Below are 25,310 nucleotides of genomic sequence, written 5' to 3' on the forward strand. Positions count from 1 at the left end.
ATGACTTCAACTTAATGCAACCATCTCTGCGAAGACCCTGTTTCCAAATAAGGTCACACTCACTGCTGCTCTGGGTTAGGGCTTCAGTATCTTTTTGGGAACACAGCTCAACCCGTAGCACAGGGAAAGCTCTATTGAGAGCCTTAGTCTACAGGCAAGCTCTCCAAGGCTCTGGCTGGATAGGGCGCTGTCCTACTCAGGATGACCAAAGTATGTGAGCAGCCTGCTCCACCAGCCTACCCTGCCAAGGAAGCTGGCAGAAGTGGCTGTCGACTTGGCAGCTGGGTATGGCAGGCGTGTGACCTGCATGGCCACCTCTGAGGGCCAGGATTCCAGGAGGCAAGCTCTAGGCACTGAAGCAAGTCAACAGCAATCCCAGTCACCTACACAGAGAGATACCATTCACACGGTCTACACAGCCCACACATTCTCCCCCAGGTGGATATGCCACGTGGGGAAAGGCTGGGTTTGTGTGTTCCAGGGAAACACAGCTAAGTCTTCACTCCCACATCAGGGGGAGACGCTGCCCTTCTGAGGGCATGTTCCCAGTGACCTAAAAGGCCTCCCATTAGGCTCACCTCCCAGACGCCATCATTAGATCAAGTCTCTAAGGTTAATTCATCAATCTTCAAAATACATCCATGAATCCATTGACCATTAACATAAGACTTTGAGGTTTAAACATCTACCTGACTTGCGGGTTCTGTTCAAACCGTGAAATAGATCATTCTTGTGCTATTTGAAAGATTCAGATAGATCACTGATTTTTCCACATAACTGGACAACTAGACAGTTTTATTCCAAGATCAGTAGTACATCTCTATTAAAACACAGTTATTTGGGGGATCAGCAAGTAGTAATGGCATTTATCATGTTCCAACTTAGAACACAACTTTAGGGGCTGGCATTGTGGCATAGCAGGTAAGGCCACTGCCTGTAACACTGGCAGTGTCCCAAATAGGTGCCTGATTGAGTCCTGGCTCCTCTACTTCTGATCCAACTCCTTGCTAATGTGCCTGGAAAAACTGCAGAAGAAAACTCAAGTGCTTGGGGCCCCACACCCACATGGGAGACCTAGAAGAAGCTACTGGCTTCAGACTGGCTCAGGCCCAGTTATTGCGACCATCTAGGGAGTGAACCAGCAGATGGAAGACCTCTCTCTCTATGTCTCTCCCCTTGTCTCTCTGTAACTCTGCCTTTCAAACAAACAAATAAATCTTTAAAAGAAAAAGAACACAACTTTAAAATCAGCATTCGAAATGAGGAGTTGAGATCATGGAAATAACTTCCCGACTAATTTCTTACTAATACGAAATGACCCCTTCTACCTGGCCTCCATTTCACCCATGTCTTAGTAAGGGTGAACATTTTGATCTGAACAGTCTTGCTGAATGCAATTAGCACCTGATTCCTGCTTTTACATTCCCACTAATTCCCCATTTCAATCTTTGACGCCTCCATCTATATTACTTGACTTGTCTGACACATTTGCTGGATATTAAGAGGATTCTGTGTAGAAGAAAGATTTCTTACCCTTACCTTTTGTGGACATTAATATGCTTTCATGAGACTTGACTTGGGTAATATGTTTGACAGAAAGTAGTAAAAATTATGTTAAATTAATAATTATCACTAGTTTTTAAAATAGGGATATTTTATTTTATTTTGACTAAGGGTATAGCCTTTCTTAAATTTTTACTTATTTACTTATTTGAGCAGTAGAACAAAAGACAGAACTCCCATCCACTAGTTTTCTCCCCATCAAATGCCTACAATGGGTAGGACTGGACCAGGTAGAAGCTGGGAGCCAGAAACTGAACCCAGGTCCATCATACGGATGACAGGGACCCAATTATTAGAACTACCTCTGCTGCCTCCCAGGGTCTGCATTAGCAGGAAGCTGGACTCAGGATCCAGAGCCAGGAATACAATCCAGGTCCTGGGCAACCTAACCAGCATCTTAACCACTAAACCAACTGCATGCTCCTAAAATAGGAATATTTTAAAGGAATCCCCCCAGATATTGGTGCCTTTCAAGATGAAGGCCATAGGCTGTTCCATGGATGGCAGGAAACTAGAAGAGCAAGCAGGTGCATGCAAAGAGATCACGTGGCAGAGAGGAAGCAAGAGAGACAGCTGCGGGAGCCACGCTGACTTTCTAACAGCTTGCTCTCACTGTCATGAGCGCTCTAATCATCATTGCATGAGAGAGGAGCCCCCAAGACCTAATTACCCCTTAGCAGTCCCACCACCTCCTGGCACCACCACACTGAGCAGTCTCACCACCCCCAGCACCACCACACTGGGCAGTCCCACCACCTCCCGGCACCACTACACTGGGCAGTCCCACCACCTCCCGGCACCACTACACTGGGCAGTCTCACCACCCCCCAGCACCACCACACTGGGCAGTCCCACCACCTCCCGGCACCACTACACTGGGCAGTCCCACCACCTCCCGGCACCACCACACTGGGCAGTCTCACCACCTCCCGGCACCACCACACTGGGCACCAAGCCTCTGCTGAATTGTTGCGGGGCAAGCTGCATCTAACCCATAGCAAGAACTTGCAGAAGGATCTTCCACAAGACTATTCTGAGTATCAGTTCATTCTGGACATCGTCCACCCCTAGACAACAGAAAGATTTATCCTAATGTAACCACTTTGACCAGTGTCATAGCAAAATCACAATGCTGCAGTAGACCCTCCAAAACATGTACAAAAATTTCTTTCCAACTCTCATAAATTACAAACTCACACACTATAAGAGAGACAGATTTAGGAGAAAATTGACCATGCTGTTTACATTAAGAATGGAAATAATGGCACTTATTTACTTTAAAAAAATGTAACTGGAGGGAGGGAAACATTTTTGAAGAACAACAAGCTAAGCAGCATCTCATTATTCAATTACGATGATATCCTTGTAAATCAGAGCGCTCTCTAATAAGCTGAAGGATAAGGTATTTCCCACACAAACAGGAAATTAAAAATAGATATTTAAACAAGGCTTCTTTAGTCATCTTGACACCAATTAGCGATACACCGCTTAATTTACACAGAAGCTGAGTTTGGGGAGTGTGACTGCATCTGCCTTAGCACAAGATTTGGGAACTTTTATGTGTCCTCAGACAACTGGCCACCTCGGGTGATGACCGTGCCCCCGATGTGAGCCTGCTGTGTGTCTTACCCTAGAGCAAGGGGATAATCAGAGCGGTCCTCTAGCCTAAAGGAAGGACCAAGCCAGGGGGGCCCCTGGTCAGGTGTGGGCTTATCAAGATACAGTTCATCCAACCGAGCTCAGAGGCTGAGGCTGGATACAGAGGTTTTCCCCATTTAAACCAAATTTTTTTTTTTTTAGAAATTTTTTTTTGGACAGGCAGAGTGGATAGTGAGAGAGAGAGACAGAGAGAAAGGTCTTCCTTTGCCGTTGGTTCACCCTCCAATGGCCACCACGGCTGGTGCCCTGCAGCCGGCACACCGCGCTGATCCGAAGGCAGGAGCCAGGTGCTTCTCCTGGTCTCCCATGGGGTGCAGGGCCCAAGCACTTGGGCCATCCTCCACTGTACTCCCTGGCCACAGCAGAGAGCTGGACTGGAAGAGGAGCAACTGGGACAGAATCCGGCGCCCCGACCGGGACCAGAACCCGGTGTGCCGGCGCTGCTAGGCGGAGGATTAGCCTATTGAGCTCCGGCACCGGCCACGGTTTTTTTGTCTGTCGGTGGGCACCACCAATACTTTAGGACAGAAACGTGAAAGAGCTTAGGTAAGTGGAGTTCTTTTCCCTTACCTCAGAATCTCCTTTCTTAAGCACTCACACTCTGGATTCTAGGGCTTCATGAGCGAAAGCATTTGACCACAACTTCAGGAACTCTGATCAGATGCCCTCTGGCTCTGCTTTGCCTGCTCCAGGCTGTCACACGAGCGTCATTCCCCAGGAATCTGCCAGATGTGAGTCAATCCCCACCAGTGCTTTCAGCGTGGTCCTTGGCCCTGTCGCCCAGGACACCCGATGACAACCGGACCTGCTTCCCTTCTGCGCGCCTGCATCGTTCAGAGCCCAGCTGGCAGGGCTCACTCGACCCCAGCGTGCCTGTGCCTCTCATCCTAGCCTAGTCCTCAGCCTGGGAAAGCCAGCCCGAGATCTGATCCTTGGGAGGGGCTTGGTGCACTGTCCAAGCCCAGAGTCTCCTGTGGGCTGGGACCTCCAGGTGACAGACAAAAACCTTCCACAGGGGTGATGCTCCTGCATCCCAAAGAGCCTCCCACCAGTAAGGCCACAGTTCGTTCATCTCCTCCTTCCCACGCACGCCAGGACACATCCCCCACTCACATGTGAACCAATTTTGCAAAAACATCCTCCATATGAAATATTGTCACTGCCACCCCTCGAGGCCTGCAGCTGCTCAGGACGTCTCGTGACATCCACTGAGACGGATTCCTTCCTTCCCGCCCTCTCTCTATCCCCTCTTCCTTTTTTTTTTTTCCTTTATGCTTTTATGTGCCAGGAACTGTTACAAGCCTGATTTAATTAATTTGTTTTAACTTAACATAAATGTTAACGTAGGCCATATTTGTTTTAGATCTTTGTATTTTCCTTTTGTTGTGTAAGAAAGGAAACGTATCCTCTAGAGGCGAAGCATTTCTTTCCTTCCCTTGTCTCAATCCCTGCTTCCCCCGGGAGGTACCTGGAGGTTGGTGTGTCCTTCCTGTCCAGGCTGTTGTGTCTGCATAGCCCCTGTATGTGCTATGATTTCAGTGCCCCCTCAAAAACCCAAGTGTGGCCAGAGTGATGGTACTGAGAGGTGGCACGTTAGGTGATTGATTAGTCATGACTGCTCCCTCACTGATGAGATCTAGGCTCTTAGGAAAGAGGCTTCGTGCAGTGTTCAGCTCTCTTGCCCGTCCGCCTTCTGCCATGTTAGAACACGGCACTCCTGCCTTCCAGAGGGGTCAGCCTTCACCAGACAACCAAACCTGCCAGTGCCTTGACCATGAACATTTCCATGAGAATCTCAGAGATAAGGCTCAAAGCACAGTAAAAACTAACCAGGCCATGAAAATACAATATGAATTTAAAACAACAAAATAATAATGGGTAGAAACATATACGCAAGAGATTCAGACACTAATGCTGTCAGACACAGACTTTAAAATAATTATACTTACTGTGTTTGAGGAGGTGCGAGAAAAAATTGAAAATTTTGGCATTGACCTGGAAAGTAAACAAACACACAAATAAAAATTCAAGAATTGAAAACAAAATGATTACACAAATTAATAAATGGATTTTTTTTTACCAAACTATACACAGATGAAGAGGAAATTATTGAAGTGGAAGATAAAGCAGAAGAAACATTCAGATTTATGCCTGAAATGATAAAAGCTTGAAAATTTAAACACAGGATGGGGGACACAACAAGGTGTAAGACACCAGTAACCGAAGTAGACAGAGAGAGGGATGATGATCACAATGACTGAGGATTTATCAGAATTGTTGAAGAACATCAGTCCATCTACCCATGAAGTCCCAAGGTCACCAGTGAGGACAAGCACAAATCCATCTCAATAAACTACTGCACTAAAGGCAAAGAGAAAAATTTAAACTACACAGAGAAAAAAGACAGACTGCTTTGAAAGAAGCAAGGAGTTGGTATCTTACTTCCCAAAGGAAAGAGTGAAGCCCAAATATGGTGAAATACCTACAAAATGCTAAAAGAAAATAATTACCAGGCCGTAAGTCTAGGTCCAGAAACTTAGCCTTCAAAAATAGACATGAAGGAGAACATTTTTGGACAAAGAGAGTGGAAAAATTTAATCCCAGCCAAGTTGCATTAAAGAAATTATTAAAGAATGTTTCTTAGACAGAAGGTGCCAGATGGAAGCTTAGAGATGCAGAGAAAAGAGCTATATGCCTGTGTGTTAATTGAAACGAATACCCATGTAATAATAATAAACACAATAATAATATGCTATAGGGGTGACATTATATGTGGAATTAAAATACTATGTATGCAACAATGGTATTTGAGTCAGTCAGGGAGTAAAGAGTTCAAACAGCCTATAAATAAATCTACATTTTTCTGGGAAGAGGTGAAGGTACTGATTAATATTAAAATGATATGTCAAGTACAGATATTGTAAACAGTAAAGGGTAAGCAATAAAAATGTTTCCAAATGGTAGGTAAAAAGTAGACTAAGGAGGAAATGGAATAATAGAAAATACTTGATTAACTCAGAAGGCAATAAAAGGGAGAAAGGAGAACTTAAAACACACAGGAGACAAGTAGTTTGAGGATGACAGACTTAAACCCTGACATATCAACAACAAATAATAGCAATGGATTAAATGCTCTACTTAAGAGACAAAGAGAGACTTAATTTTTAAAATAATCATTATAAATCATTTATGAGTTACATCTAAAACATAATGATACTGAAGAGTTGAAAATAAAAAGACTGGTGCACGATTCATGCCCTGGCCTGCAGTGCCGGCATCCCATATGGGTGCCGGTTCAGGACCTGGCTGCTCCACTTCCGATCCAGCTCTCTTCTCTGGAAAAGCAGTAGAAGATGGCCCAAGTCCTTGGGTCCCTGCACCCACGTAGGAGACCTGGAAGAAACTCCTGGCTCCTGGCTTCAGATCGGTGCAGTTCTGGCCATTGCAGCCAATTAGGGGGTGAACCAATGGATGGAAGACCTGTCTCTCTCTCTCTCTCTTTATCTCTGTCTCTTTCTCTCTACCTCTCCTCTCTCTGTGAGACTTTGACTTTTATTTATTTATTTATTTGACAGGCAGAGTGGACAGTGAGAGAGAGAGACAGAGAGAAAGGTCTTCCTTTTTGCCATTGGTTCACCCTCCAATGGCCGCCGCAGCCAGTGCGCAGTGGCTGGCGCACGGCGCTGCTCCAAAGGCAGGAGCCAAGTGCTTCTCCTGGTCTCCCATGGGGTGCAGGGCCCAAGCACCTGGGCCATCCTCCATTGCACTCCCTGGCCACAGCAGAGAGCTGGCCTGGAAGAGGGGCAACCGGGACAGAATCCGGCGCCCCGACTAGGACTAGAACCCGGTGTGCCGGCGCCGCAAGGCGGAGGATTAGCCTAGTGAGCCGCGGCGCCGGCCGTAACTTTGACTTTCAAATAAATAAATAAATCTTAAAAAAAAAAAGAAAAAGACCAAAAAAAACCATAGCTGCAAACGCTAAGCCCCCAAAAAGTGGTGTGGCTCTTTTAATAGTAAAACAACAGAGGAAACACTAAGGCAAAAAGCACTACCAGAGACACATTAAACAAACAAACAAACAAACAAACCATGGTGATGATCAATTCAAATTAATGGGGAAGAGCAAACTGTTCAACATGTACATAAATAATATGCATGCAAAATCTACAAAACAAAATTTAAAGGAACTCTGTGGGAATGTAGATAAATGGAAAATCATGGTGGATTTTGACCTACTTGTCAGTGTCAGGTAGAATAGACCGACAAAATATCAGTAAATGTGTAGATTTGAATAACACAGTAACAGACTTGGCTTAGTGAAACCATAGAGAATTGTCGCTCCCCGTCTTCGTGGAGGAACGACACAGGACCCTGCGCTGTTCTTTTGTCTGCTCGGCCCTCCCCGGGTTTGCTGCTGGTTCTTCCCAGGTTGGCTACCGTCCCTTCCACCTCCGTGGAAGGGCGGTTCCCCCTGGCCACATTCCCCACTTCCGCGGGGGAGCGGCACACCGCCGGCCGGCTCTCTCGGGGGCTGCACAGGTGTTCCTTCAGATGGATGTTCCTTGTGCATGTTGTCGCTCTCCTCCTTTATAGTCCTCTTCCACCAATCCCAACTCTGCTACCCACATGCCGAGTACGCTGCTCTCCTCCAGTCAGGAGCAAGATCAGCTCCTGCAGCTCAGTCAATCAAGTTGGTGAGAGGCAGCTGTGTAGAAGCTGTTTTCTCCTCTCCCAGCGCCATATTGTGGGAGAGCAGATGCATAGAATAAGTCTTAATTCCAGTAACTTAGTCTAGTCCGAGTTGCTCCCAGTTGCTCCCCACAGAGAATGCTGCATTCAGCCAGTAAAGAATACATTTAAAGCAAATTCAACATGCATCAACATTATCAGGGATGTTTTCTGATCATAACATAACTAAGCTATCAGTCTATAATAAGAAATAAAAATTCTGTATGTTTGAAAAATAATAGCCCATGAAACATAGAAGAAATTACAGCAGAGATCAGGAAATATTTTGGTTAATCAGTGAAAATACTACACATCAACATAGTGAAGTACACCTAAAACTAGGATGAGAGAGAAATTTTTGCTTTAAATCCACATATTAAGGGGGAAAGTCTTAACAGAGAAATAAAAGGGAGAAAAGGAGAACTTAAAACACACAGGAGACAAATAGTTACCCTTTAAAAAGTGGATTCTAGTGTAATTGCACTTCAAGTAGAGACTAAACTCTGTATAAAGTCAGATATTTTAAACATATATTTTTGAAACATTCTAAGTGAGCTGGAAAAGAATGTTCAAGTTGGAGCTGTTGGGTGTAGGGTTTTACATAAGCCAATTAGGTCAAACGTGTCAGTCTTACTGCTATATCCTTGTTGATTTTTCAGTCTGATTGTTCTATTAGGTACTAACAGAAGATACCTTAAAATCTTCCAGTGTGAATGAGGATTTATACAATTGTATTTTTACTTGTAGTTTTGTCAATTTTTGCTTTATAGATTGAGGCACATACATATTTATAATTGCCATTTCTTTCTGATGAGTTAAAACATTTATCTTTACAAAATGGTGCTTTTTATCTCTTTAAGTCTACTTTACCTGACATTAATGTCCTGTATAACTTTCTTTTAGTGCTCACATGGCATATTTTTATCCATCATTTTACAAGTACTTTCAACCTTTATGTTCTTTTATACTAAAAATGTCTCATGCAATCAACATATACATTGATTTAAAATGCAATCTTGTAACAACTATGTTGTAGTTGGGACATATGTTTTATATACATTTAGTATATTTATTAATATATTTGGGCTTAAATATAAACTAAAGATATTTATCCCTCATGTGTTCTATAACCCTTCCTTTTCTGTTTTATTTTCATTTGCTATATACATACACAAACACTATGTATACATGTGTGTATATGTACTTTCCACTACTAGTCTAAAAGTTATATAGTTTTAAGGTTTTTTAAAATGATTACCCTAGAAATTAAACCACTCTCTGTTTATCAAAGCCTAATATAAATTAGCACTTTATCACTTTCCATATAACATAAGGAACTCAGGCCTATTTAACTCCCTCTCCTCTCCTCTAGACTGATATGCCATTCTTGCCAGGTACTAATTTCTCTTTATTTTTAAACCTCAAAAGATATTATGACTGTTGGACACAGCAGTGGTCGTTTATAGTTAACTTTATATTAACCTGTTTAGTTTCTCAGTTCATTGTAACTTCCTGAATCACCAAGCTTCCACGTGGGATAATTCTTCCTCTAGCATTTCCCTTAGCATTCACTTCTCTCCATTTTTTTTTTTTTTTGTCTATGCAAAAGCATCTTTTCACCTTCATTCCTGAAGGATATTATAACTAGGTATAAAATTCTAAGTTTGTAGGGTTTTTTTCCCCCTAGCATTTTGGGAATATAACTTCATTGTATTATTTCCCAATTCCACTTTTTTCTGTTAACAAGTCAACTATCAGTCTTTCAGTCCTTTGAAAGTAATCTAGTAATCTTTGTTTTTTTCTGAATCTATTTTAGAGATTTTCTCTTTGCCTTTGGTGTGTGTGTCTGTGTGTGTGGTTTTTTTTTTTTTTTTTTGGACAGGCAGAGTAGACAGTGAGAGAGAGAGACAGAGACAAAGGTCTTCCTTTTTCCATTGGTTCATCCCCCAATGGCTGCTGCAGCTAGTGCACTGCGTTGATCCGAAGCCAGGAGCCAGGTGCTTCCTCTTGGTCTCCCATGCGGGTGCAGGGCCCAAGCACTTGGGCCATCCTCCGCTGTCTTCCCAGGCCACAGCAGAGAGCTGGCCTGGAAGAGGGGCAACCGGGACAGAATCCGGCGCCCCGACCGGGACTAGAACCCGGTGTGCTGGCACCACAAGGCGGAGGATTAGCCTATTGAGCCGTGGTGCCGGCCTTTTTGCCTCTGGTTTTCAGTGGTGTGAATATATCTGCATATAAGAAGGTATATTTTATAGTTTTATTTGTATTTACTTGCAGTTTTCAAACCTCCAATCTGTAGCTTGATATATTTTTGACCAATTCTTAGCTATTATCTCTTCAAATATTATTTTTGTCCCATTCTCTCTCTAGAATTTAGTGACATATATGTTGAACTTTCTCATTATACCCATGTATTGCTTGCTTTTTCTTCTGTATTTCCATTCTCTAGTTCATTCTGAGTATTTTCTCTCGACTTCCCTAGTATCCTGCTACTCAGAGTGGTTCATGGACTGGCAACACTGGCATCCTCTGAGAGCTTGTATAAAATGCAGAATCTCAGCCCCAACAGGGCCTAGTACGTCACTGATACAGGAGTACTGAAATAATCTACACCAGTTGTAGATTCGTCTGTTCTTTCTTACAGTTCTACCAGTTTTTGATTCATATTTTCTCTCTTTTTTGATTTATTTATTTTATTTTAAAGTCAGAGTTACAGAGAGAGGAAAGGCAGAGAGAGAGAGAGGTCCTCCATCCGATGGTTCACTCCCCAATTGGCCGCAACGGCCAGAGCTGTGTTGATTAGAAGTCAGGAACCAGGAGCTTCCTCTGGGTCTCCCATGCAGGTGTAGGGGCCCCAGGACATGGGCCATCCTCCACTGCTTTCCCAGGCCATAGAAGAGAGCTGGACTGGAAGTGGAGCTGCTGGGTCTCGAACCAGCACCCATATGGGATGCTGGCACTTCAGGCCAGGGCGTTCATCCACTGCACCACAGCGCTGGCCCCTTGATTCATATTTTCTAAAGTTTTGTATGTTTTTGAGGTTTTATTATTTGGTACACAAACATTTAGGATAATTATTTCTTCTTGTTAAATAATATTATGAAATGGTAATCACTATTTTTATCTGAAACAAATTTTGTCTAATATTAATGTAATCACTCCAACTTCCTTGTGTTTTGCTTTTGGGTTTGACTAGAGTCAGCATGGTGCAACTCCCTTGAGTCTCTTACTTTTAACCCATTTATGTCTTTCTGTTTAAAGTGTGTTTCTAGTAATCAGCATGTTGTTAGGCCTTGATCTCTTAGCCTTGGAATGTTGCCTTTTAACTGAGGTGTGAACCTCACTTACATTTATAGTGATTATTGATATGGTTAGATTTAGGTTTATCATTTTTTTAAAAAAAGATTTATCTATTTATTTGAAAGGCAGAGTTACAGAGAGGCAGAGGCAGAGAGGGAGAGAGAGAGAGAGAGAGGGAGAGAGAGGGAGAGAGAGGGAGAGAGAGGGAGAGAGAGAGAGAGAGAGAGAGAGAGAGGTCTTCTGTCTGCAGGTTTACTCCCTAGATGGCCACAGCAGCTGGAGAGGCAGAGGCAGAGAGGGAGAGAGAGAGAGAGAGAGAGAGGGAGAGAGAGGAAGAGAGACGGAGAGAGAGGGAGAGAGAGGGAGAGAGAGGGAGAGAGAGAGAGAGAGAGAGAGAGTGAGAGAGAGAGAGGTCTTCTGTCTGCAGGTTTACTCCCTAGATGGCCACAGCAGCTGGAGCTGCGCTGATCCAAAGCCAGCAGCCAGGAGCTTCTTCCAGGTCTCCCACGCAGGTGCAGGGGCTCAAACATTTGAGCCATCCTCTACTGCTTTCCTAGTCCACAGCAGAGAGCTGGATTGGAAGTGGAGCAGCTGAGACTCAAACCGGTGCGCAAATGGGATGCTGGCACTGCAGGCGGTGGCTTTACCTGCTACACCATGGTGCCGGCCCCAGTTTATCATCTTGTTGCTTGATTTTTATTTGTTACTCATGGTCTTTGTTCCCCTTTTCCTCTTTTTCTTACTTTAAATTAATTGAATATTTTTATTGTTCTATTTTACCTCCTTTGTTGTCTTATTAGAATTTTTTTATTTTCTGGATTTCTCTTGAGTTTACAATGCATCTTTAACTTATTGCAATCTATGTTCAGCGATCTAGGCCACTTCGCAGAGAGAACGAGGGCCTTACAACAGGACATTCCCATTTACCCCATCCCACTTGCGATGTTGCTGAGACTGATTTTACACATTCACGTTCTCTGTGATTGCTGCTTGTGTGATTCTGCTATGTATTATTGCTGCTAGCTCTGCTCCCTGATGTCTTCTTGCTTTGTCTAGTTTGTGAATGTTTTATGTTTTCACTCTTTTTCTGTGTTTACTGCACTCCCCCACCCCCGACCTTTTCAAAAGGACTTATCCTAGGTAGGGTGTTGGAAGTTGTAATGTGGCTATGTTGCCCCAAAGAGAGGGCTGTAATCTGTTTCTGTCTGTTGCCCCAGGCACTACCAGAATGGAAAGGCTGCTACAACCTCAGGTGGAGACTTCCCTCCCATCATCTAGACACGCAGGTGCACATTCCTGCGAGGACTTGGTGCGGGTTACAGACTTCAAGGGAGGTGGCGCCCCATCCAATCTTAGCACCAAAAATCGACATCAGTAAATTTTCATGAAATTCCCCGAGAGTAGCAGCGTGGGCGCATTTCTGGTCTGTTCTCGCCTTAGAGGGGTAGTCCCTGAGGCGTCAGCTTCACGACGGGTATCTCCTACTTTATAACCGGCGTCTCGTATTAGACTCTGCATTCTGATGAGCCCCAAGCTTTGTGTCCCGCAACCCTTAGTACAAAAGGAAAGAAAATCAGAACTTCAAGGTCGCCTTACTTGGCAAATGCCCTCCAGTGTACGGGGCAGCATCGTGCCTCCTTTCCCAGTTGCCCTCTTCACTTGAGTCTTAGTTTCAGTGAAAATTATGTTTGTGCTAGTTCATTGATTCACTTAAAAATGAATGTATAGAAAAAAATCAAAACAGTTTTCACCTAGAATTTCTCGTGTTCTTCAGTGGGAAAGTTGGCCAGGCACATCATCGTTACCTACAGTGCTGTTTCTGAAATGCCAACACGGCACTTCTCTTGACTCCTTCAGCATCCTCGCTGGCTCCCCCTGCTTTCCCAGTCACAAGCAAACTCCTTAGCTTGATACCCAAAGACCTTCTGGTCTGGTCTCTGCTCACCTTCTCAGCCTCCAGGAGGGCCACTAACGAGATCTGTTTGACCCACACAGCATCCTCACGCCGCCCTGGCATTGTGTGTGTTTAATCTCTCCTCTACCCCCACATCAGAGCTCCCCGAGGAAGCTACCCATAACTAGGTCCAAGCTCATGCTCTGATGATCTCTTCACGCACCCTACAAGGAGTGCCCTCGTTGCACTTTAAACCTTCAGCTTACTAGATCAGTCCCTACAGAGGCCATGGAATGTATTTTCCTAGCATAAGCTGGGGCCAGAAATAGGTACCGAGCAGGTATTTAGTAAATGAGTGAACAGCGAATCACGCTTTGGCTTAGGGGTTACTGAGTGTTAGAATGGACTAAGAAAAGTGCAAAAAGGATGGAACATTAGACAAAGACTTTCATAATACAGCAGTCATCCCTTATCCATGGTTTTACTTTCAGAGTTTTAGTTACCAGCAGTCAAATTCATTTGAACCTAAAAAGTACTACAGAAAAGTTGGTATAGAATGGGTGCAAAGTTAGAGTTGATATGAGTAAGGATTATTGATGCTGTACTGCAGGAGCGGGTGACTATAGATAATGCTAATGCACTATTTCTCTCACTAGAAGAAAGGAGTTTGAATGCTTTCACCACAAGGAAATGTTAAATGCTTGATGAGATACACATGCTTACCGATAAGACGTTACACAATATAGACACACATTAAAACATTGCATGCTACCCCATATTATGTACAATTTTTATTTGTCATTGAAAATTTTCTTTAAATTAAACAAAGCAAGGAAAGAATTTTCCAGGGGCCGGCGCTGTGGCATAGAAGGTTAAGCCTCCGCCTGCAGGGCCAGCATTCCATATGGGTGCCAGTTCTATCCTGGCTGCTCCACTTCAGATCCTGCTCTCTGGTAAGTGCCTGGGAGAGCAGTGAAAGATGGCCCAAGTACTTGGGCCCCTGTACCCACATGAGAGACCAGGATGAAGCTCCTGGCTCCTGGTTCCTAGCTTTGGCCTGGCCCAACTCTGGCCATTGTGGCCATTTGGAGAGTGAGCCAGCAGGTGGAAGGCCTTTCTCTGTCTCTCCCTCTCTCTCTCTGTAACTCTGCCTTTCAAATAAATAAAATAAATCTTTACAAAGGAAATAATTTTCTGGAACAGCAACCACAAAATTAAATGGAAAATTCCAGAATTATAATCCATAAGTTTTAAATTGCATGCTCTTCTGAGTGGTGTGCTGAAACCTCTGGTGGCACCATTCTCTCCAGCCCGGGACATGAGTCATCCCTTTGTCCAGAACACCCATGCTGTATGTGCCACCTGTTGGTCAGTTGGTAGCCAGCTGGGTTATCAGACAACGGTCATGGTACCACAGTGCTTGTCTTCAGCTAACTCTTGTTTTAGTTAATAATGACCCAAAGCACAAGAAGAGTGATGATGGAAATTTTGTTATAGAACACAGTATCAATGCAGTTGTTCTGTTTTATTATTAGATGTTGGTAATCTGTGTCTAGTTTATAAATGAAAACTTATACATGTGTACATACAGGACAAAACATAGTACACATAGGTTTTGGCACTATCCACAGCTTCAGGCATCCACTGGGGCTCTTAGGATGTACCCCCCATGGATAAGGGAGAGCCACAACTACTGTTTCTGAACTTAGGAAAGATCTAGGTAGCCTTAACCTAAAACTAGTTTATTTATTTATTTATTTATTTGAAAGTGAGAGTTACACAGAGAGAGGAGAGGCAGAGAGAGAGAGAAAGAGAGAGAGAGAGGTCTTCCATCCGATGGTTCACTCCCCAGTTGGCCGCAACAGCTGGAGTTGCACCCATCCGAAGGCAGGAGCCAGGAGCTTCTTCCAGGTCTCCCACACAAGTGCAGGGGCCCAAGGACTTGGGCCATCTTCTACTGCTTTCCCAGGCCATAGCAGAGAGCTGGATCAGAAGTAGAGTAGCCAGGTCTTGAACCGGCGCCCATATGGAATGCAGGGCACTTCAGGCCAGGGCGTTAACTCACTGTGCCACAGCACCGGCCCTGAAACTATATTTTTAAAGATTTATTTATTTACTTGAGAGGTAGAGTTACAGAAAGAGAGAGGGAGAGACAGAGAGAAAGATCTTCTACCTGCTGATTCACTCTCCAAATGGCCACAACAGCCAGAGCTGAACTGATCTGAAGCCAGGAGCCACAAGCTTCTTCCAGGTCTCCTATGCAGGTGCAGGGACCCAAGGGCTTGGGCCATCTTCCACTGCTATCCCAGGCACATTAGCAGGGAGCTGGATCAGAAGTGGAGCAGCTGGGACTCGAACCAGTGTCCATGTGGGATGCCAGTGCCTCAGGCAGATGCTTAACCTACTATGCCATAGCGCTGGGCTGCGAAACTAATTTTTTCAAAAGTTCAGTATCAGGGCAGTGCTGCGGCGCAGCCAGTGAAGCCAGCACTTAGGACACCCACATCCCATAATGGAGTGCCTGGGATGGAGCCCTGCCTCTGCTTCAAGCCAGTTTCCTGATAACGCACCTGGGAGGCAGCAGATGACGATGGCATAAGTCCTTGAGTTCCTGTCACCCACAAGGGAACCCTGATGGAGTTCCTGGCTTCTGGCTTTGGCCTGATGCATTTGACATCTGGGAGTGAATCAGTGAATGGAAGAGTCTCTCTCTCTCCCTCCCTCCCTCCCTCTCCCTCTCATTGCCCTTTGCCTTTTAAATAAATAAATAGATAAATGAATCTTTTATTAAAGAAAGAATAACACTCTACTTGGATGTAAATGACACTTTAGGAAAGGTCTGTGTCCTCACAAATTTCTCACAAGTCACATAGTCTCAATCGTTTCTTGCAGGAAAACCTCAGGCAGTTCGATCAGAGAGCTCTTGTGTTACCGGCTCGCATCCTGCTTCCACAATCCGGAGCAGCACAGGATGTCTGTCTCTGAACTGCCTTCAAAAGCAACGCAGACAGGGCAGGTCTTACCGAGCAGAGTAAAGGAAGCAAGAGTCGCTGCTGAGGGGCAGGGTGGGGCTGAGAGAAGCAGGGATTCAGTCCTTCTTTATAAACGTGGCGGTCGGTTGGTGCCACAGTTGAGCTGAGTACCACTGAGCATTTCTCTTAGCTGACTTTAGCTCCAGATAACTGTCCTTGCTCTTTCCAGCTCACAGAGCTGTCTACCAGTTGTGCGTTCATCCTCCCTGAGAACCGCGAAAGTCCAATTTGAAATATAAACCCAAGGAGCACGAAACCTCCGACAGTGAGAAGAAATCATATGCAAAGACATTAATTTTCACTTTTATTGTTCCAGCTGTTATGCTGTTAATTGATCCAACCTATTTATTCATAAATAAATGTATTCATAGCAAAAATATGGATCATCAAACCTGATGTAGCGTCTGTCTAAAGATGTAAATTTCTTCAACCTTAGAAAATCCTTCAATGCAGTTATTATTCAGTGATTGGGAATTCTTCTAGGCTTAACAGCACTTTCTGCAGTTTGGTGAAGATTTCTTAATTTTTGTAATTTGGGTTGCATTAGTGTGTTTTCACAGTTTCAAGCTGAAGAGTCAAAATTAATATATGTTGATCACTGTGATACAAAAAAAAAAAAAAACCCCACCATGCACTTGCTGCATTTAAAATTTTGTATGTTAAAATGTATGGTGTCTATACTGCTACTCACTAGACTCTCACGTGAAGAGATGAATATGATAAAAAGGTGTGATCAAAGCTAAATGATGCTGAATCACAGCTTTGCACTCTGTGTGCCCACAGAGCCTCCTGACATCTGGAATTTGATGCTTGCAGTTGGCCTGGCTGTCTTTACGTGGGGGCTGCTTTCACACCAATTCTGCATCACAGTGGCTGCCTGCACCCCAGCCAGCATCTTGTGCTACCCTTGGCTTTTCGGGAGGACGCAGGTTCCATGAAGACGAGGATAAGACAGCTGTTTCCAGAGGGCGTCCTGAGCTCCCTGCACCCGACCACACCTGCACGCCAGGCTGTCACCCTGGAGCCTGGAGCAGCAGAACTTGGCCACACTTGACCATCAACAGACCTATTGCTTCCTCTCTTGCATATCCAGAAACTCAGGAGACTCCCAACACATGGCAGGCAACCCAACTTTTACTAGCTACTTCAGCTAACTCACAGCCTGGATCTCTCTGAGGCATAGTTCTCTCTACCGTAAAATCAAAACCAGCCCATTGTCCTCCCAGAGGCCAGTCGTAAGGAAGGTCCCCAGAGAGCCTATGCACGTTACAGCTCCCCGCTGGCAGAGCAGATCGTGGGATACAGAATCCAGTGAAAACTGACAAGTATATTAAATAAATGTTAGTCGAATGTTCTAGCTATTGCTCGTGCATAACAAATTATCGCCACAACGCAGGAGCCTGACGCAGCACACCTTCAGTATCTCAGAGAGCTTCTGAGGACCAGCAGTCAGGGAGCAGCTTCTTGGGGTGGCGCTAGCACTCGGGGTTTCACATGAGGTTGCACGAACGTCACTTAGCTGGGGCTACAGTCAGCCCAGAGCTTGGTGGGGGCTGGAGAATCCACCTCCATGCTCCCTCTCCTGCCTGAGGCCACGGTTTCTCACTGGTTATTGGCTGGAGGCTCTGTTCCTCTGTGCGAAGTCCTCTCCTTAGGACCACCCACAACTTGGTTTCCTTTGGAGTGAGCAAGGAAAAGAGCAAGAAAGACCTTCAAAAGTGGAGCCACAGTGTCTTTGGGGATCTAAACTTGGAAGTAACACGCCATCGCCTCTGCCATGTGTGTGGGCCACACAGACCAGTACAGGAGGGGACTACACAAGGGCGTGGATGCTGGAGATGGAGGTCACCGGGACCATATTGGAGGCTGGCTACGACATTGAATACGTAAATGCGTCCTTTGGGAAATGTGTGTGTCCTGATTCTGGTTCCCAAGAGGAAGATTCTCCCTAACACTCCTGGTCCCTAACACCCTTTACTGCTCATTCAGCTGCGAATGGGGCACTGGACAGTGGGTCTAAGACAGTGGTCTATAGTTCTTGACCAGATGGGGGTAATGCAGCACCATTTATGAGTACAAATGCCCTTTTACCTGTTGTGAGCTAGTTCACAACAGAAGTCCAGGTTGAATCTGCTGTGGGGCCCCGTGATTGCTTTCAGATGGACAGTTGCAAAGTCAAAAGTGGCTGCCAGGGTCAGAGAAGCCACCCAGCCAGGATCTCTGGCTACACCTTTTAATATATCGTTATTGCAGAGGGGGTGATTTTCAATCCCCATTCATCTGACCCTCACTTCTCTCCTCGGACAGTTCTGAACTGAGGCAGGGAACGAGGAATCAATTATTAGCAACTCAGACTGAATGCCAGGGTGGCATGAGGATGTGCCACCCCATCACACTGGAATAGACTCAATCATTAGTCTAGGAATTTTATTCAATGTTTTTCCTCACAGAGGTGGAGGAAAATGTTAATATATTAATTAGGTTATGCTTTTTTTTCCTCACGAAACTTAAATCCTTAAAAGCATACCTTGCGGTGGGTGTTTGACCTCATGATTAAGATGCCTGTGCACCTGGGTTCAGCTCCCAGCTCTGGCTCCTGACTCCAGCTTCCTGCTAGTGCAGATCCTGAGAGGCAGCATGCTCACTTAGTTGGGTCCCTGACATCCACATGGGAGAACTATACTGAGTTCCCAGCTCCTGGCTTTGGTCTAACTCGATCCTGGCTGTTGTGGGCATTTTTTAAAGATGTATTTTATTTATTTGAAAGGCAGTGTTACAGAGAAGGAAAGCCAGAGGTGGGGTGGGTGGGGGTGGAGAAGAGAATCTTTCATTGCTGGTTCACTCCCCAAATGGTTGCAATGGCTGGGGCTGGGCCAGGCTGAAGCCCGGGGCCAGGAACTTCTGGGTCTCCCACGATGGTGCAGGGGCCCAAGTACTTGGGCCACCTTCCACTGCTTTTCCAGGTGAGGTAGAAAGGTGCTGAATCAGAAGCAGAGGAACCAGGACTCAAAGTGGTGCTCCACTATGGGATGCTGGCATCGCGGGAAGCAGCTTTACCTACTGTGCCACAATGTTGGCTCCCTGGATGGTTTTTGATATGTAATTTGCCTGTGTTTGCTGGTAATCTTGATGAGATTGTATTTCCTGGGGGCTTCTTGGGAGATCAGTGCAATACTAGACGGAGAAGTGTCTACCTGGCTGGGCCATTCTCATGGACACCATAGCCTTTGTTTGCAGGCTGTCCTGAATTCCTGCAGGGCTATCTACAGAGTGAGCCTCTCTGCTCATGTCTGCTCGTGTCTCTCTGCCTTCCAAGTTGACCTTAGGGTAGGGCCCTTGAGGTGAGTAGGGCCAGGACTCCCAGAGAGGTGACAGAGGAAGGAAGCTGCTTAGAGCATCTAAATGCCAAAAGCACAGCCCGGAGAAAGGGCCTTGGATCGCAATGGTGGAATGTGCTGTGGAATGAACAAAAAGGAACGAAGCCGCAAGTAAGGCTACCAGGAAAACGACAACAGGGCGCAGCATAGGGGAATTCAGTAAACATTTGAATAGGAAACTGGGAAGTTGAGGTGAGGTAGAAGCAAGTGGCTAGCATTTCCAACTGCACCCCCCCATTGCCTTGCTGCACCTGCGCAGGGAAAGAGCAAGAGCCAGTAACGACAGACAGCTTGGGAAGGCTAAGGGCTTAGGTTCTCCCTGGAAGAACAGAATTCATGACTCATTGTTGTTGGTTAGAAAACATGGTCTTCTCATTTGAAAGTATTTATTTTCAAAAGCATTTCTTGACTGTATTCCTCTATAAACCCAGGCAGACAGGAAGGAGAATATAAACTAGAGACAGAGAGTCTGCTCTAAGCCATGGCATGACCCAAGGCAAGACAGAGGATCCATCAGTAAGACAGCACTGCCTAGGAAAGGGCACAGCCCCAGGGCAGACATTCCCTCGGCCACTGGAGGGAAGCCCTGGTCTGGAGACGCAGTGTGAGGACAGTCGTTCCTGGTGCTCTGCTGCTGCCCGAGCAACATGAGCCCTTAGCTTTTTCTGCAGTTTCATGTCATGACTGCATCATAAAAGGAAAATACCCACACTATCGCTTTTTTAAAAGATGGACTGATTGATTTAAAAGGCAGAATTACGGGGGGGGGGGTAGGGGGTATCGTCCATCTGCTGGTTCACTCCCCAAATGGCTGCAATGGCCTGGGCTAGGCCAGGCTGAAGCCAGGAGCCTGGAACTCCACTGGAATCTCCCACATGGTGCAGGCGCCATCCTCTGCTGCTTCCCCAGACACTTTAGCAAGGAGCTGGGTTGAAAGTTGAGCAGCTGGGTCTTGAACCGGCATTCATGTGGGATGCCCACTCAACACACTGCACCACAACATTGGTCCTGCCCACCCAATCTCTTAGGGTGCTGCGAACCCCCAATATAAAAGTGAACCCCACCAGATGTGGTTGTAACACGTGACCTAGCTCAGTGGCTATAGACAGCTGGATCAAGGGCAGAAAAGTGTGCAGCTGAGGCAATCTGACACTGAGAAAGACTATCTGTAACACAGAAAAGAAATACAACTTCCTGTTCTCACACTCAGAAATCAATGTAGAATATTTACATTCTGCAGACTCTGCAGGGGACACCAGCTGGGTATCTTCTAGGTCAATCCTGTTTTTTTTTGTTTTTTTTTTTTTTTTGACAGGCAGAGTGGACAGTGAGAGAGAGAGACAGAGAGAAAGGTCTTCCTTTTGCCGTTGGTTTACCCTCCAATGGCCGCCACGGCTGGCGCGCTGCGGCCGGAGCACCGCGCTGATCCGATGGCAGGAGCCAGGTGCTTCTTCCTGGTCTCCCATGGGGTGCAAGACCCAAGGACTTGGACCACCCTCCACTGCACTCCCTGGCCACAGCAGAGAGCTGGCCTGGAAGAGGGGCAACCAGGACAGAATCCGGCGCCCTGACCGGGACTAGAACCCTGTGTGCCAGCGCCGCTAGGTGGAGGATTAGCCTAGTGAGCCGCGGTGCCGGCCTCAATCCTGTTCTGACACTCCCCACCTGGAGAGAGCAGCAGATCCCACAGGCCAGGGGCTCGGCCCCAAGAATGTTCTCTGGCCTCGGATGCCGGTCTGAAGTTGTGCCCCGGGTTCCTGGCTACTGCCTCTAAACTGGGATTCCCACAACCCTCTTCTTGCATTTGATTAATTTGAGAGCAGCTCACAGGACTCAGGCAAACACCTTACTTGGGTTTACCAGTTTATCACTGAAGGAACAGATGGACAAACAGAGTGGAGGCAAAGAGGGTGCGGGTGGGAGAGGTGTGCGGAGCTTCCACGCCTCTGCAGGGGCTCCGCCCCACAGCCTCCCCCTGTGCAGAGATCCAGATGCCCCATCCAAACCCTGTGTTTTTGGTTTTATATAGCAGCTTCCTTGCATAGGTGATCAACTTGACCTTCAGCTCCTCATCCCTCCTTAGAAGTTGGTGGGGGTGGAGGTGGAGAGGGCAAGGCTAAAGACCCCAACCCTCCAATCAGGCTTTGGTCTTTCCATGGCCAGCCCCCATGCTGAAGCTATCCAGGGACCCCAGCCACCAGTCACGTCATTGGATACCAAAGACACTCATTGCACCGAGATGCTATGAGTTTTGGGAACCGTATGTCAGGACACAGGGACTAGAACCAAATACAGATGTTCTTATGGTAAATCACAATACCCAGGTGGCTTTTATCTCCCTGGATGTCAGAACACGAACCTGGAGCTGAGGTGTGCCTATCACAGTCTCTGAGACAGGAAGACAGGAATGAAGCTGATCACTCAAGAAGTGGGGGCAAGGGACCTGGAGGGAGGGAGAGAACTCAGGTTTTAAGGGTTCTGGTCCTGTCTGAGGCTTGAGACACAGCTGCCTGGCATTGCCTCTGGACTCTGTTAGACCCCTGTGTCTGTACAATGGATGTTGGTTCCTCTATTCACCTAGGCTAGCTGGAGTTTGTCCCTGCTCCTTGCTATTAAGAGTCCAAGACAGTCTTGGCCGGCGCCACGGCTCACTAGGCTAATCCTCTGCCTGCGGCGCCGGCACACCAGGTTCTAGTCCCGGTCCGGGCGCCAGATTCTGTCCCGGTTGCCCCTCTTCCAGGCCAGCTCTCTGCTGTGGCCAGGGAGTGCAGTGGAGGATGGCCCAAGTGCTTGGGCCCTGCACTCCATGGGAGACCAGGAGAAGCACCTGGCTCCTACCTTCGGATCAGCGCAGTGCACCGGCCGCAGCACACCGGCCGTGGCGGCCATTTGAGGGTAAACCAATGGCAAAAGGAAGACCTTTCTCTCTGTCTCTCTCTCTCACTGTCCACTCTGCCTGTCAAAAAAAAAAAAAAAAAGTTCAAGACAGTCTCAAACATTGAATATAACTTAGTGTATACCTCATGGTCCTCTTGTCCAACATGGAATCACATTGTTCCCTCCTTCCAGTTCTTCCCCTGCACCTGCAGTCCAGAGTGGGATGAAAGAAGGGTCCATATGACACAGCAGGGTAAGCCACCACCTGGGACACTGGCATCCCATATGAGCACCCATCTGAGTTTTGGCTGCTCCACTTCCCATCCAGCTCCCTGCTAACGGTACCTGGGAAAGTAGTGGAAGATGTCATGAGTGCTTGGGCTCCTGCCACCCCTGTGGAAGACCTGGAAGCAGTTTCAGGCTCCTGGCTTTGGCCTGGCCCAGCCCTGTTTATTATGGCCATTTGGGGAGTGAACCAGCAGATGGAAGACCTGTGTGTGTGTGTGTCTTTCACTCTCTCTCTGTAACTCTGCCTTTCAAATAAATCTTAAAAAGTAGGGTGGGGGGGTCAGCACCATGGCATAGTAGGTTAAGCCTCCACCTGCAGCCCTGGTACCCTATATTGGCACCAGTTGAGTCCTGGCTGCTGCACTTGTGATCCAGTACCCTGCTAATTGCCTGGGAAAGCAATGGAGATGGACCAGGTACTTGGGCCCCTGCACCCATATAGACCTGGGAGCTCCTGGCTCCTGGATTCGGATCAGCCTGCCTCTGGCTGTTGCAGTCAGTAGATGGAAGACTTTCCTCTCTGTCTCTCCCTCCCTTTTTCCATAACTCTGCCTCTCAAATAAATAAATAAGTAAATAAATCTTAAAAAAAAAAAAGAATGGGAGACACGGGGTTAATACACAAGTGGGTCTTGAAGTAAAGAAAAAGATAACTTTTAACATAAGAGGAAACAATTATGACCTAATTTCCTGTTAGCTATATTCATATCTTTAGATCGGTAACTTATACATGGTACTAAATATTTGTTCAACTGGATTTAATTACACTGCCTTAATTTAAAGTCTCAAACTATGTCCAACGCTGATCATTATACTGCATGGATGACATTAGAGACATTCCCAAAGAATGAGAGATGAAAAAAAGGATAGAAGTTATTTCTGTTATTCTTTAATACTGTCCCAGAAACACTAGTCAGTGCACTAAGTATGAAACAGATTTGAAATAAAACGCTATATAAAGTTCCAGGAGGTTGGAGTAGATATATTTTTCCTTATTTCTGCAACTATTTCTACATCTCAGAAAAATGGAGAGAAAAACAAAGACTTTGTAGGGACCACAGGACTCAAAGAATGATAGAGTAGTGAGTTCTCTGGATTTTCTTTTTACCTTAAATATCCAAGACTTGTAGCTAAAGAGGCTATTATCCAGAAACACCATTATTCATTGATTTAAAAATATCACCAACAAAAATCTGTTCTTTGTAGTCGAAGAACAAGAAATGGCAGGCTAAGCAAGACAGAAAGTGTTTAGACAATAACTGCTCTACTGCAGCCCAACACAACAGAAAACACGTGGCAAGCAAAGGATGATGGAGAAGCTATTGCTCCACTTGCTGCAGGCTGTAATGACGTGCCCCAAACGCCCTATCAGGGAGCTGGAATTCTTCTCCCCATCTGGCAGTGAGGAGCACTCCTCACACCCACTGTGGAGTGCAGTCAGAGGAGACCTGGAGAGCCGAGCTCACGGCTGCCCCTGTGGTGTTCCTGGAGCTGTACAGAGAGCAGTAACGAGACTTTCTCATCCCTCCCAGCCAGAGTAGGGTCACAGAGACCGAGTGGGGAGCTGGGGCCCCCAACCCCAATCAGCAGTCATGAGGAGCCTCCCCTCCCCAGTTGTCAGCAGAGGCCAACTAGAAACCTGGACTTCAACCAACACCTGGCAGTAATGAGGCATCCCCCATCTTCCTGGCTGGAATGGTGTCAAAAGGGACTAGCTAAAATAGAAGCTTAAATAAAATCCAGAATTCTTTTAACATAATACCTAAAAGGTGCAGGTCTTGATCAAAAATCACTCTCAACATGCACCAGGAAAATCTCAACTTGAAGGATAGACAACAATCAATAGATGCCAAGCCAATGTTTTTAAAGCAGCTATCACAAATGGTTTCAAACAGTAAATATGAACAAGTTTGAAACAAATGAAAAAAAAAGTATAAGATCTCAGCAAGTAAAGTCATAAAAAAGAAACAGAAATTTCAGAACTGAAAACTATAACTGGCATTTTTTTTTAAAGTGCAGTGGGTGAAGAGGACAGAGGAAAATGGACAAAGGAAAGAATTGGTAAACTTGAAGTTAGAACAATAGAAATCGGAACAACAGAGAGAAAACAGATTGAAAACAAATGAACAGAGCCTCAGGGACTTACTAGGATTTAAAAAATCTAACATTCATGTTAGTGAAGTCTTGAAAGCAGTGAGAAAGAGGTGGAGGCAAAGATTATTCACAGAAACAATCACTAAAAGTCCCCTCAAATCAGACAAAAGACAGAAGCCTAGAGATTCACAAAGCTGTGCAACCTCCAAACAGAAAAACTCAATGAAATCTACACCGACACTTCTGAGAGCTAACAGCAAATAATATGTCTTCAAGCAGTGAGAGAGAGATGACAATTTGCCTGTAAGGGAAGGACAATCTGAATGACTGCGTATCTCACATCAGAGACACTGCAGGTCAGAAGGAAGTGGAACAGCAATTTTGAAATGCTGAAAGAAGAGGACTGTTGACACAGAATTCTATATCCAGTGAACACATCTTTTAGGAAGCAAGGAGAGACCAGAACTTTTCCAGATGAAGAAAAACTAAGAGAATTTGT

The 25,310-nt window shown here is 45.8% G+C and overlaps 1 long non-coding RNA gene across 14 annotated transcripts in view; it reads right to left on the reverse strand.

The window, feature by feature from the left end:
* Positions 1-25,310, reverse strand: part of LOC103348448 (uncharacterized) — a 312,164-nt gene that overhangs the window by 94,372 nt on the left and 192,482 nt on the right. For all 14 annotated transcript variants that reach the window (XR_016224714.1, XR_016224711.1, XR_016224710.1 and 11 more), the window contains one exon: positions 5,172-5,217. This is a non-coding gene — a long non-coding RNA (uncharacterized LOC103348448). The remainder of the gene's footprint in view (positions 1-5,171; positions 5,218-25,310) is intronic.

This window comes from Oryctolagus cuniculus, chromosome 18, assembly GCF_051225735.1.
Source record: "Oryctolagus cuniculus isolate XC-2025 breed Fujian yellow rabbit chromosome 18, ASM5122573v1, whole genome shotgun sequence".
Taxonomy (NCBI): Eukaryota; Metazoa; Chordata; class Mammalia; order Lagomorpha; family Leporidae; genus Oryctolagus; species Oryctolagus cuniculus.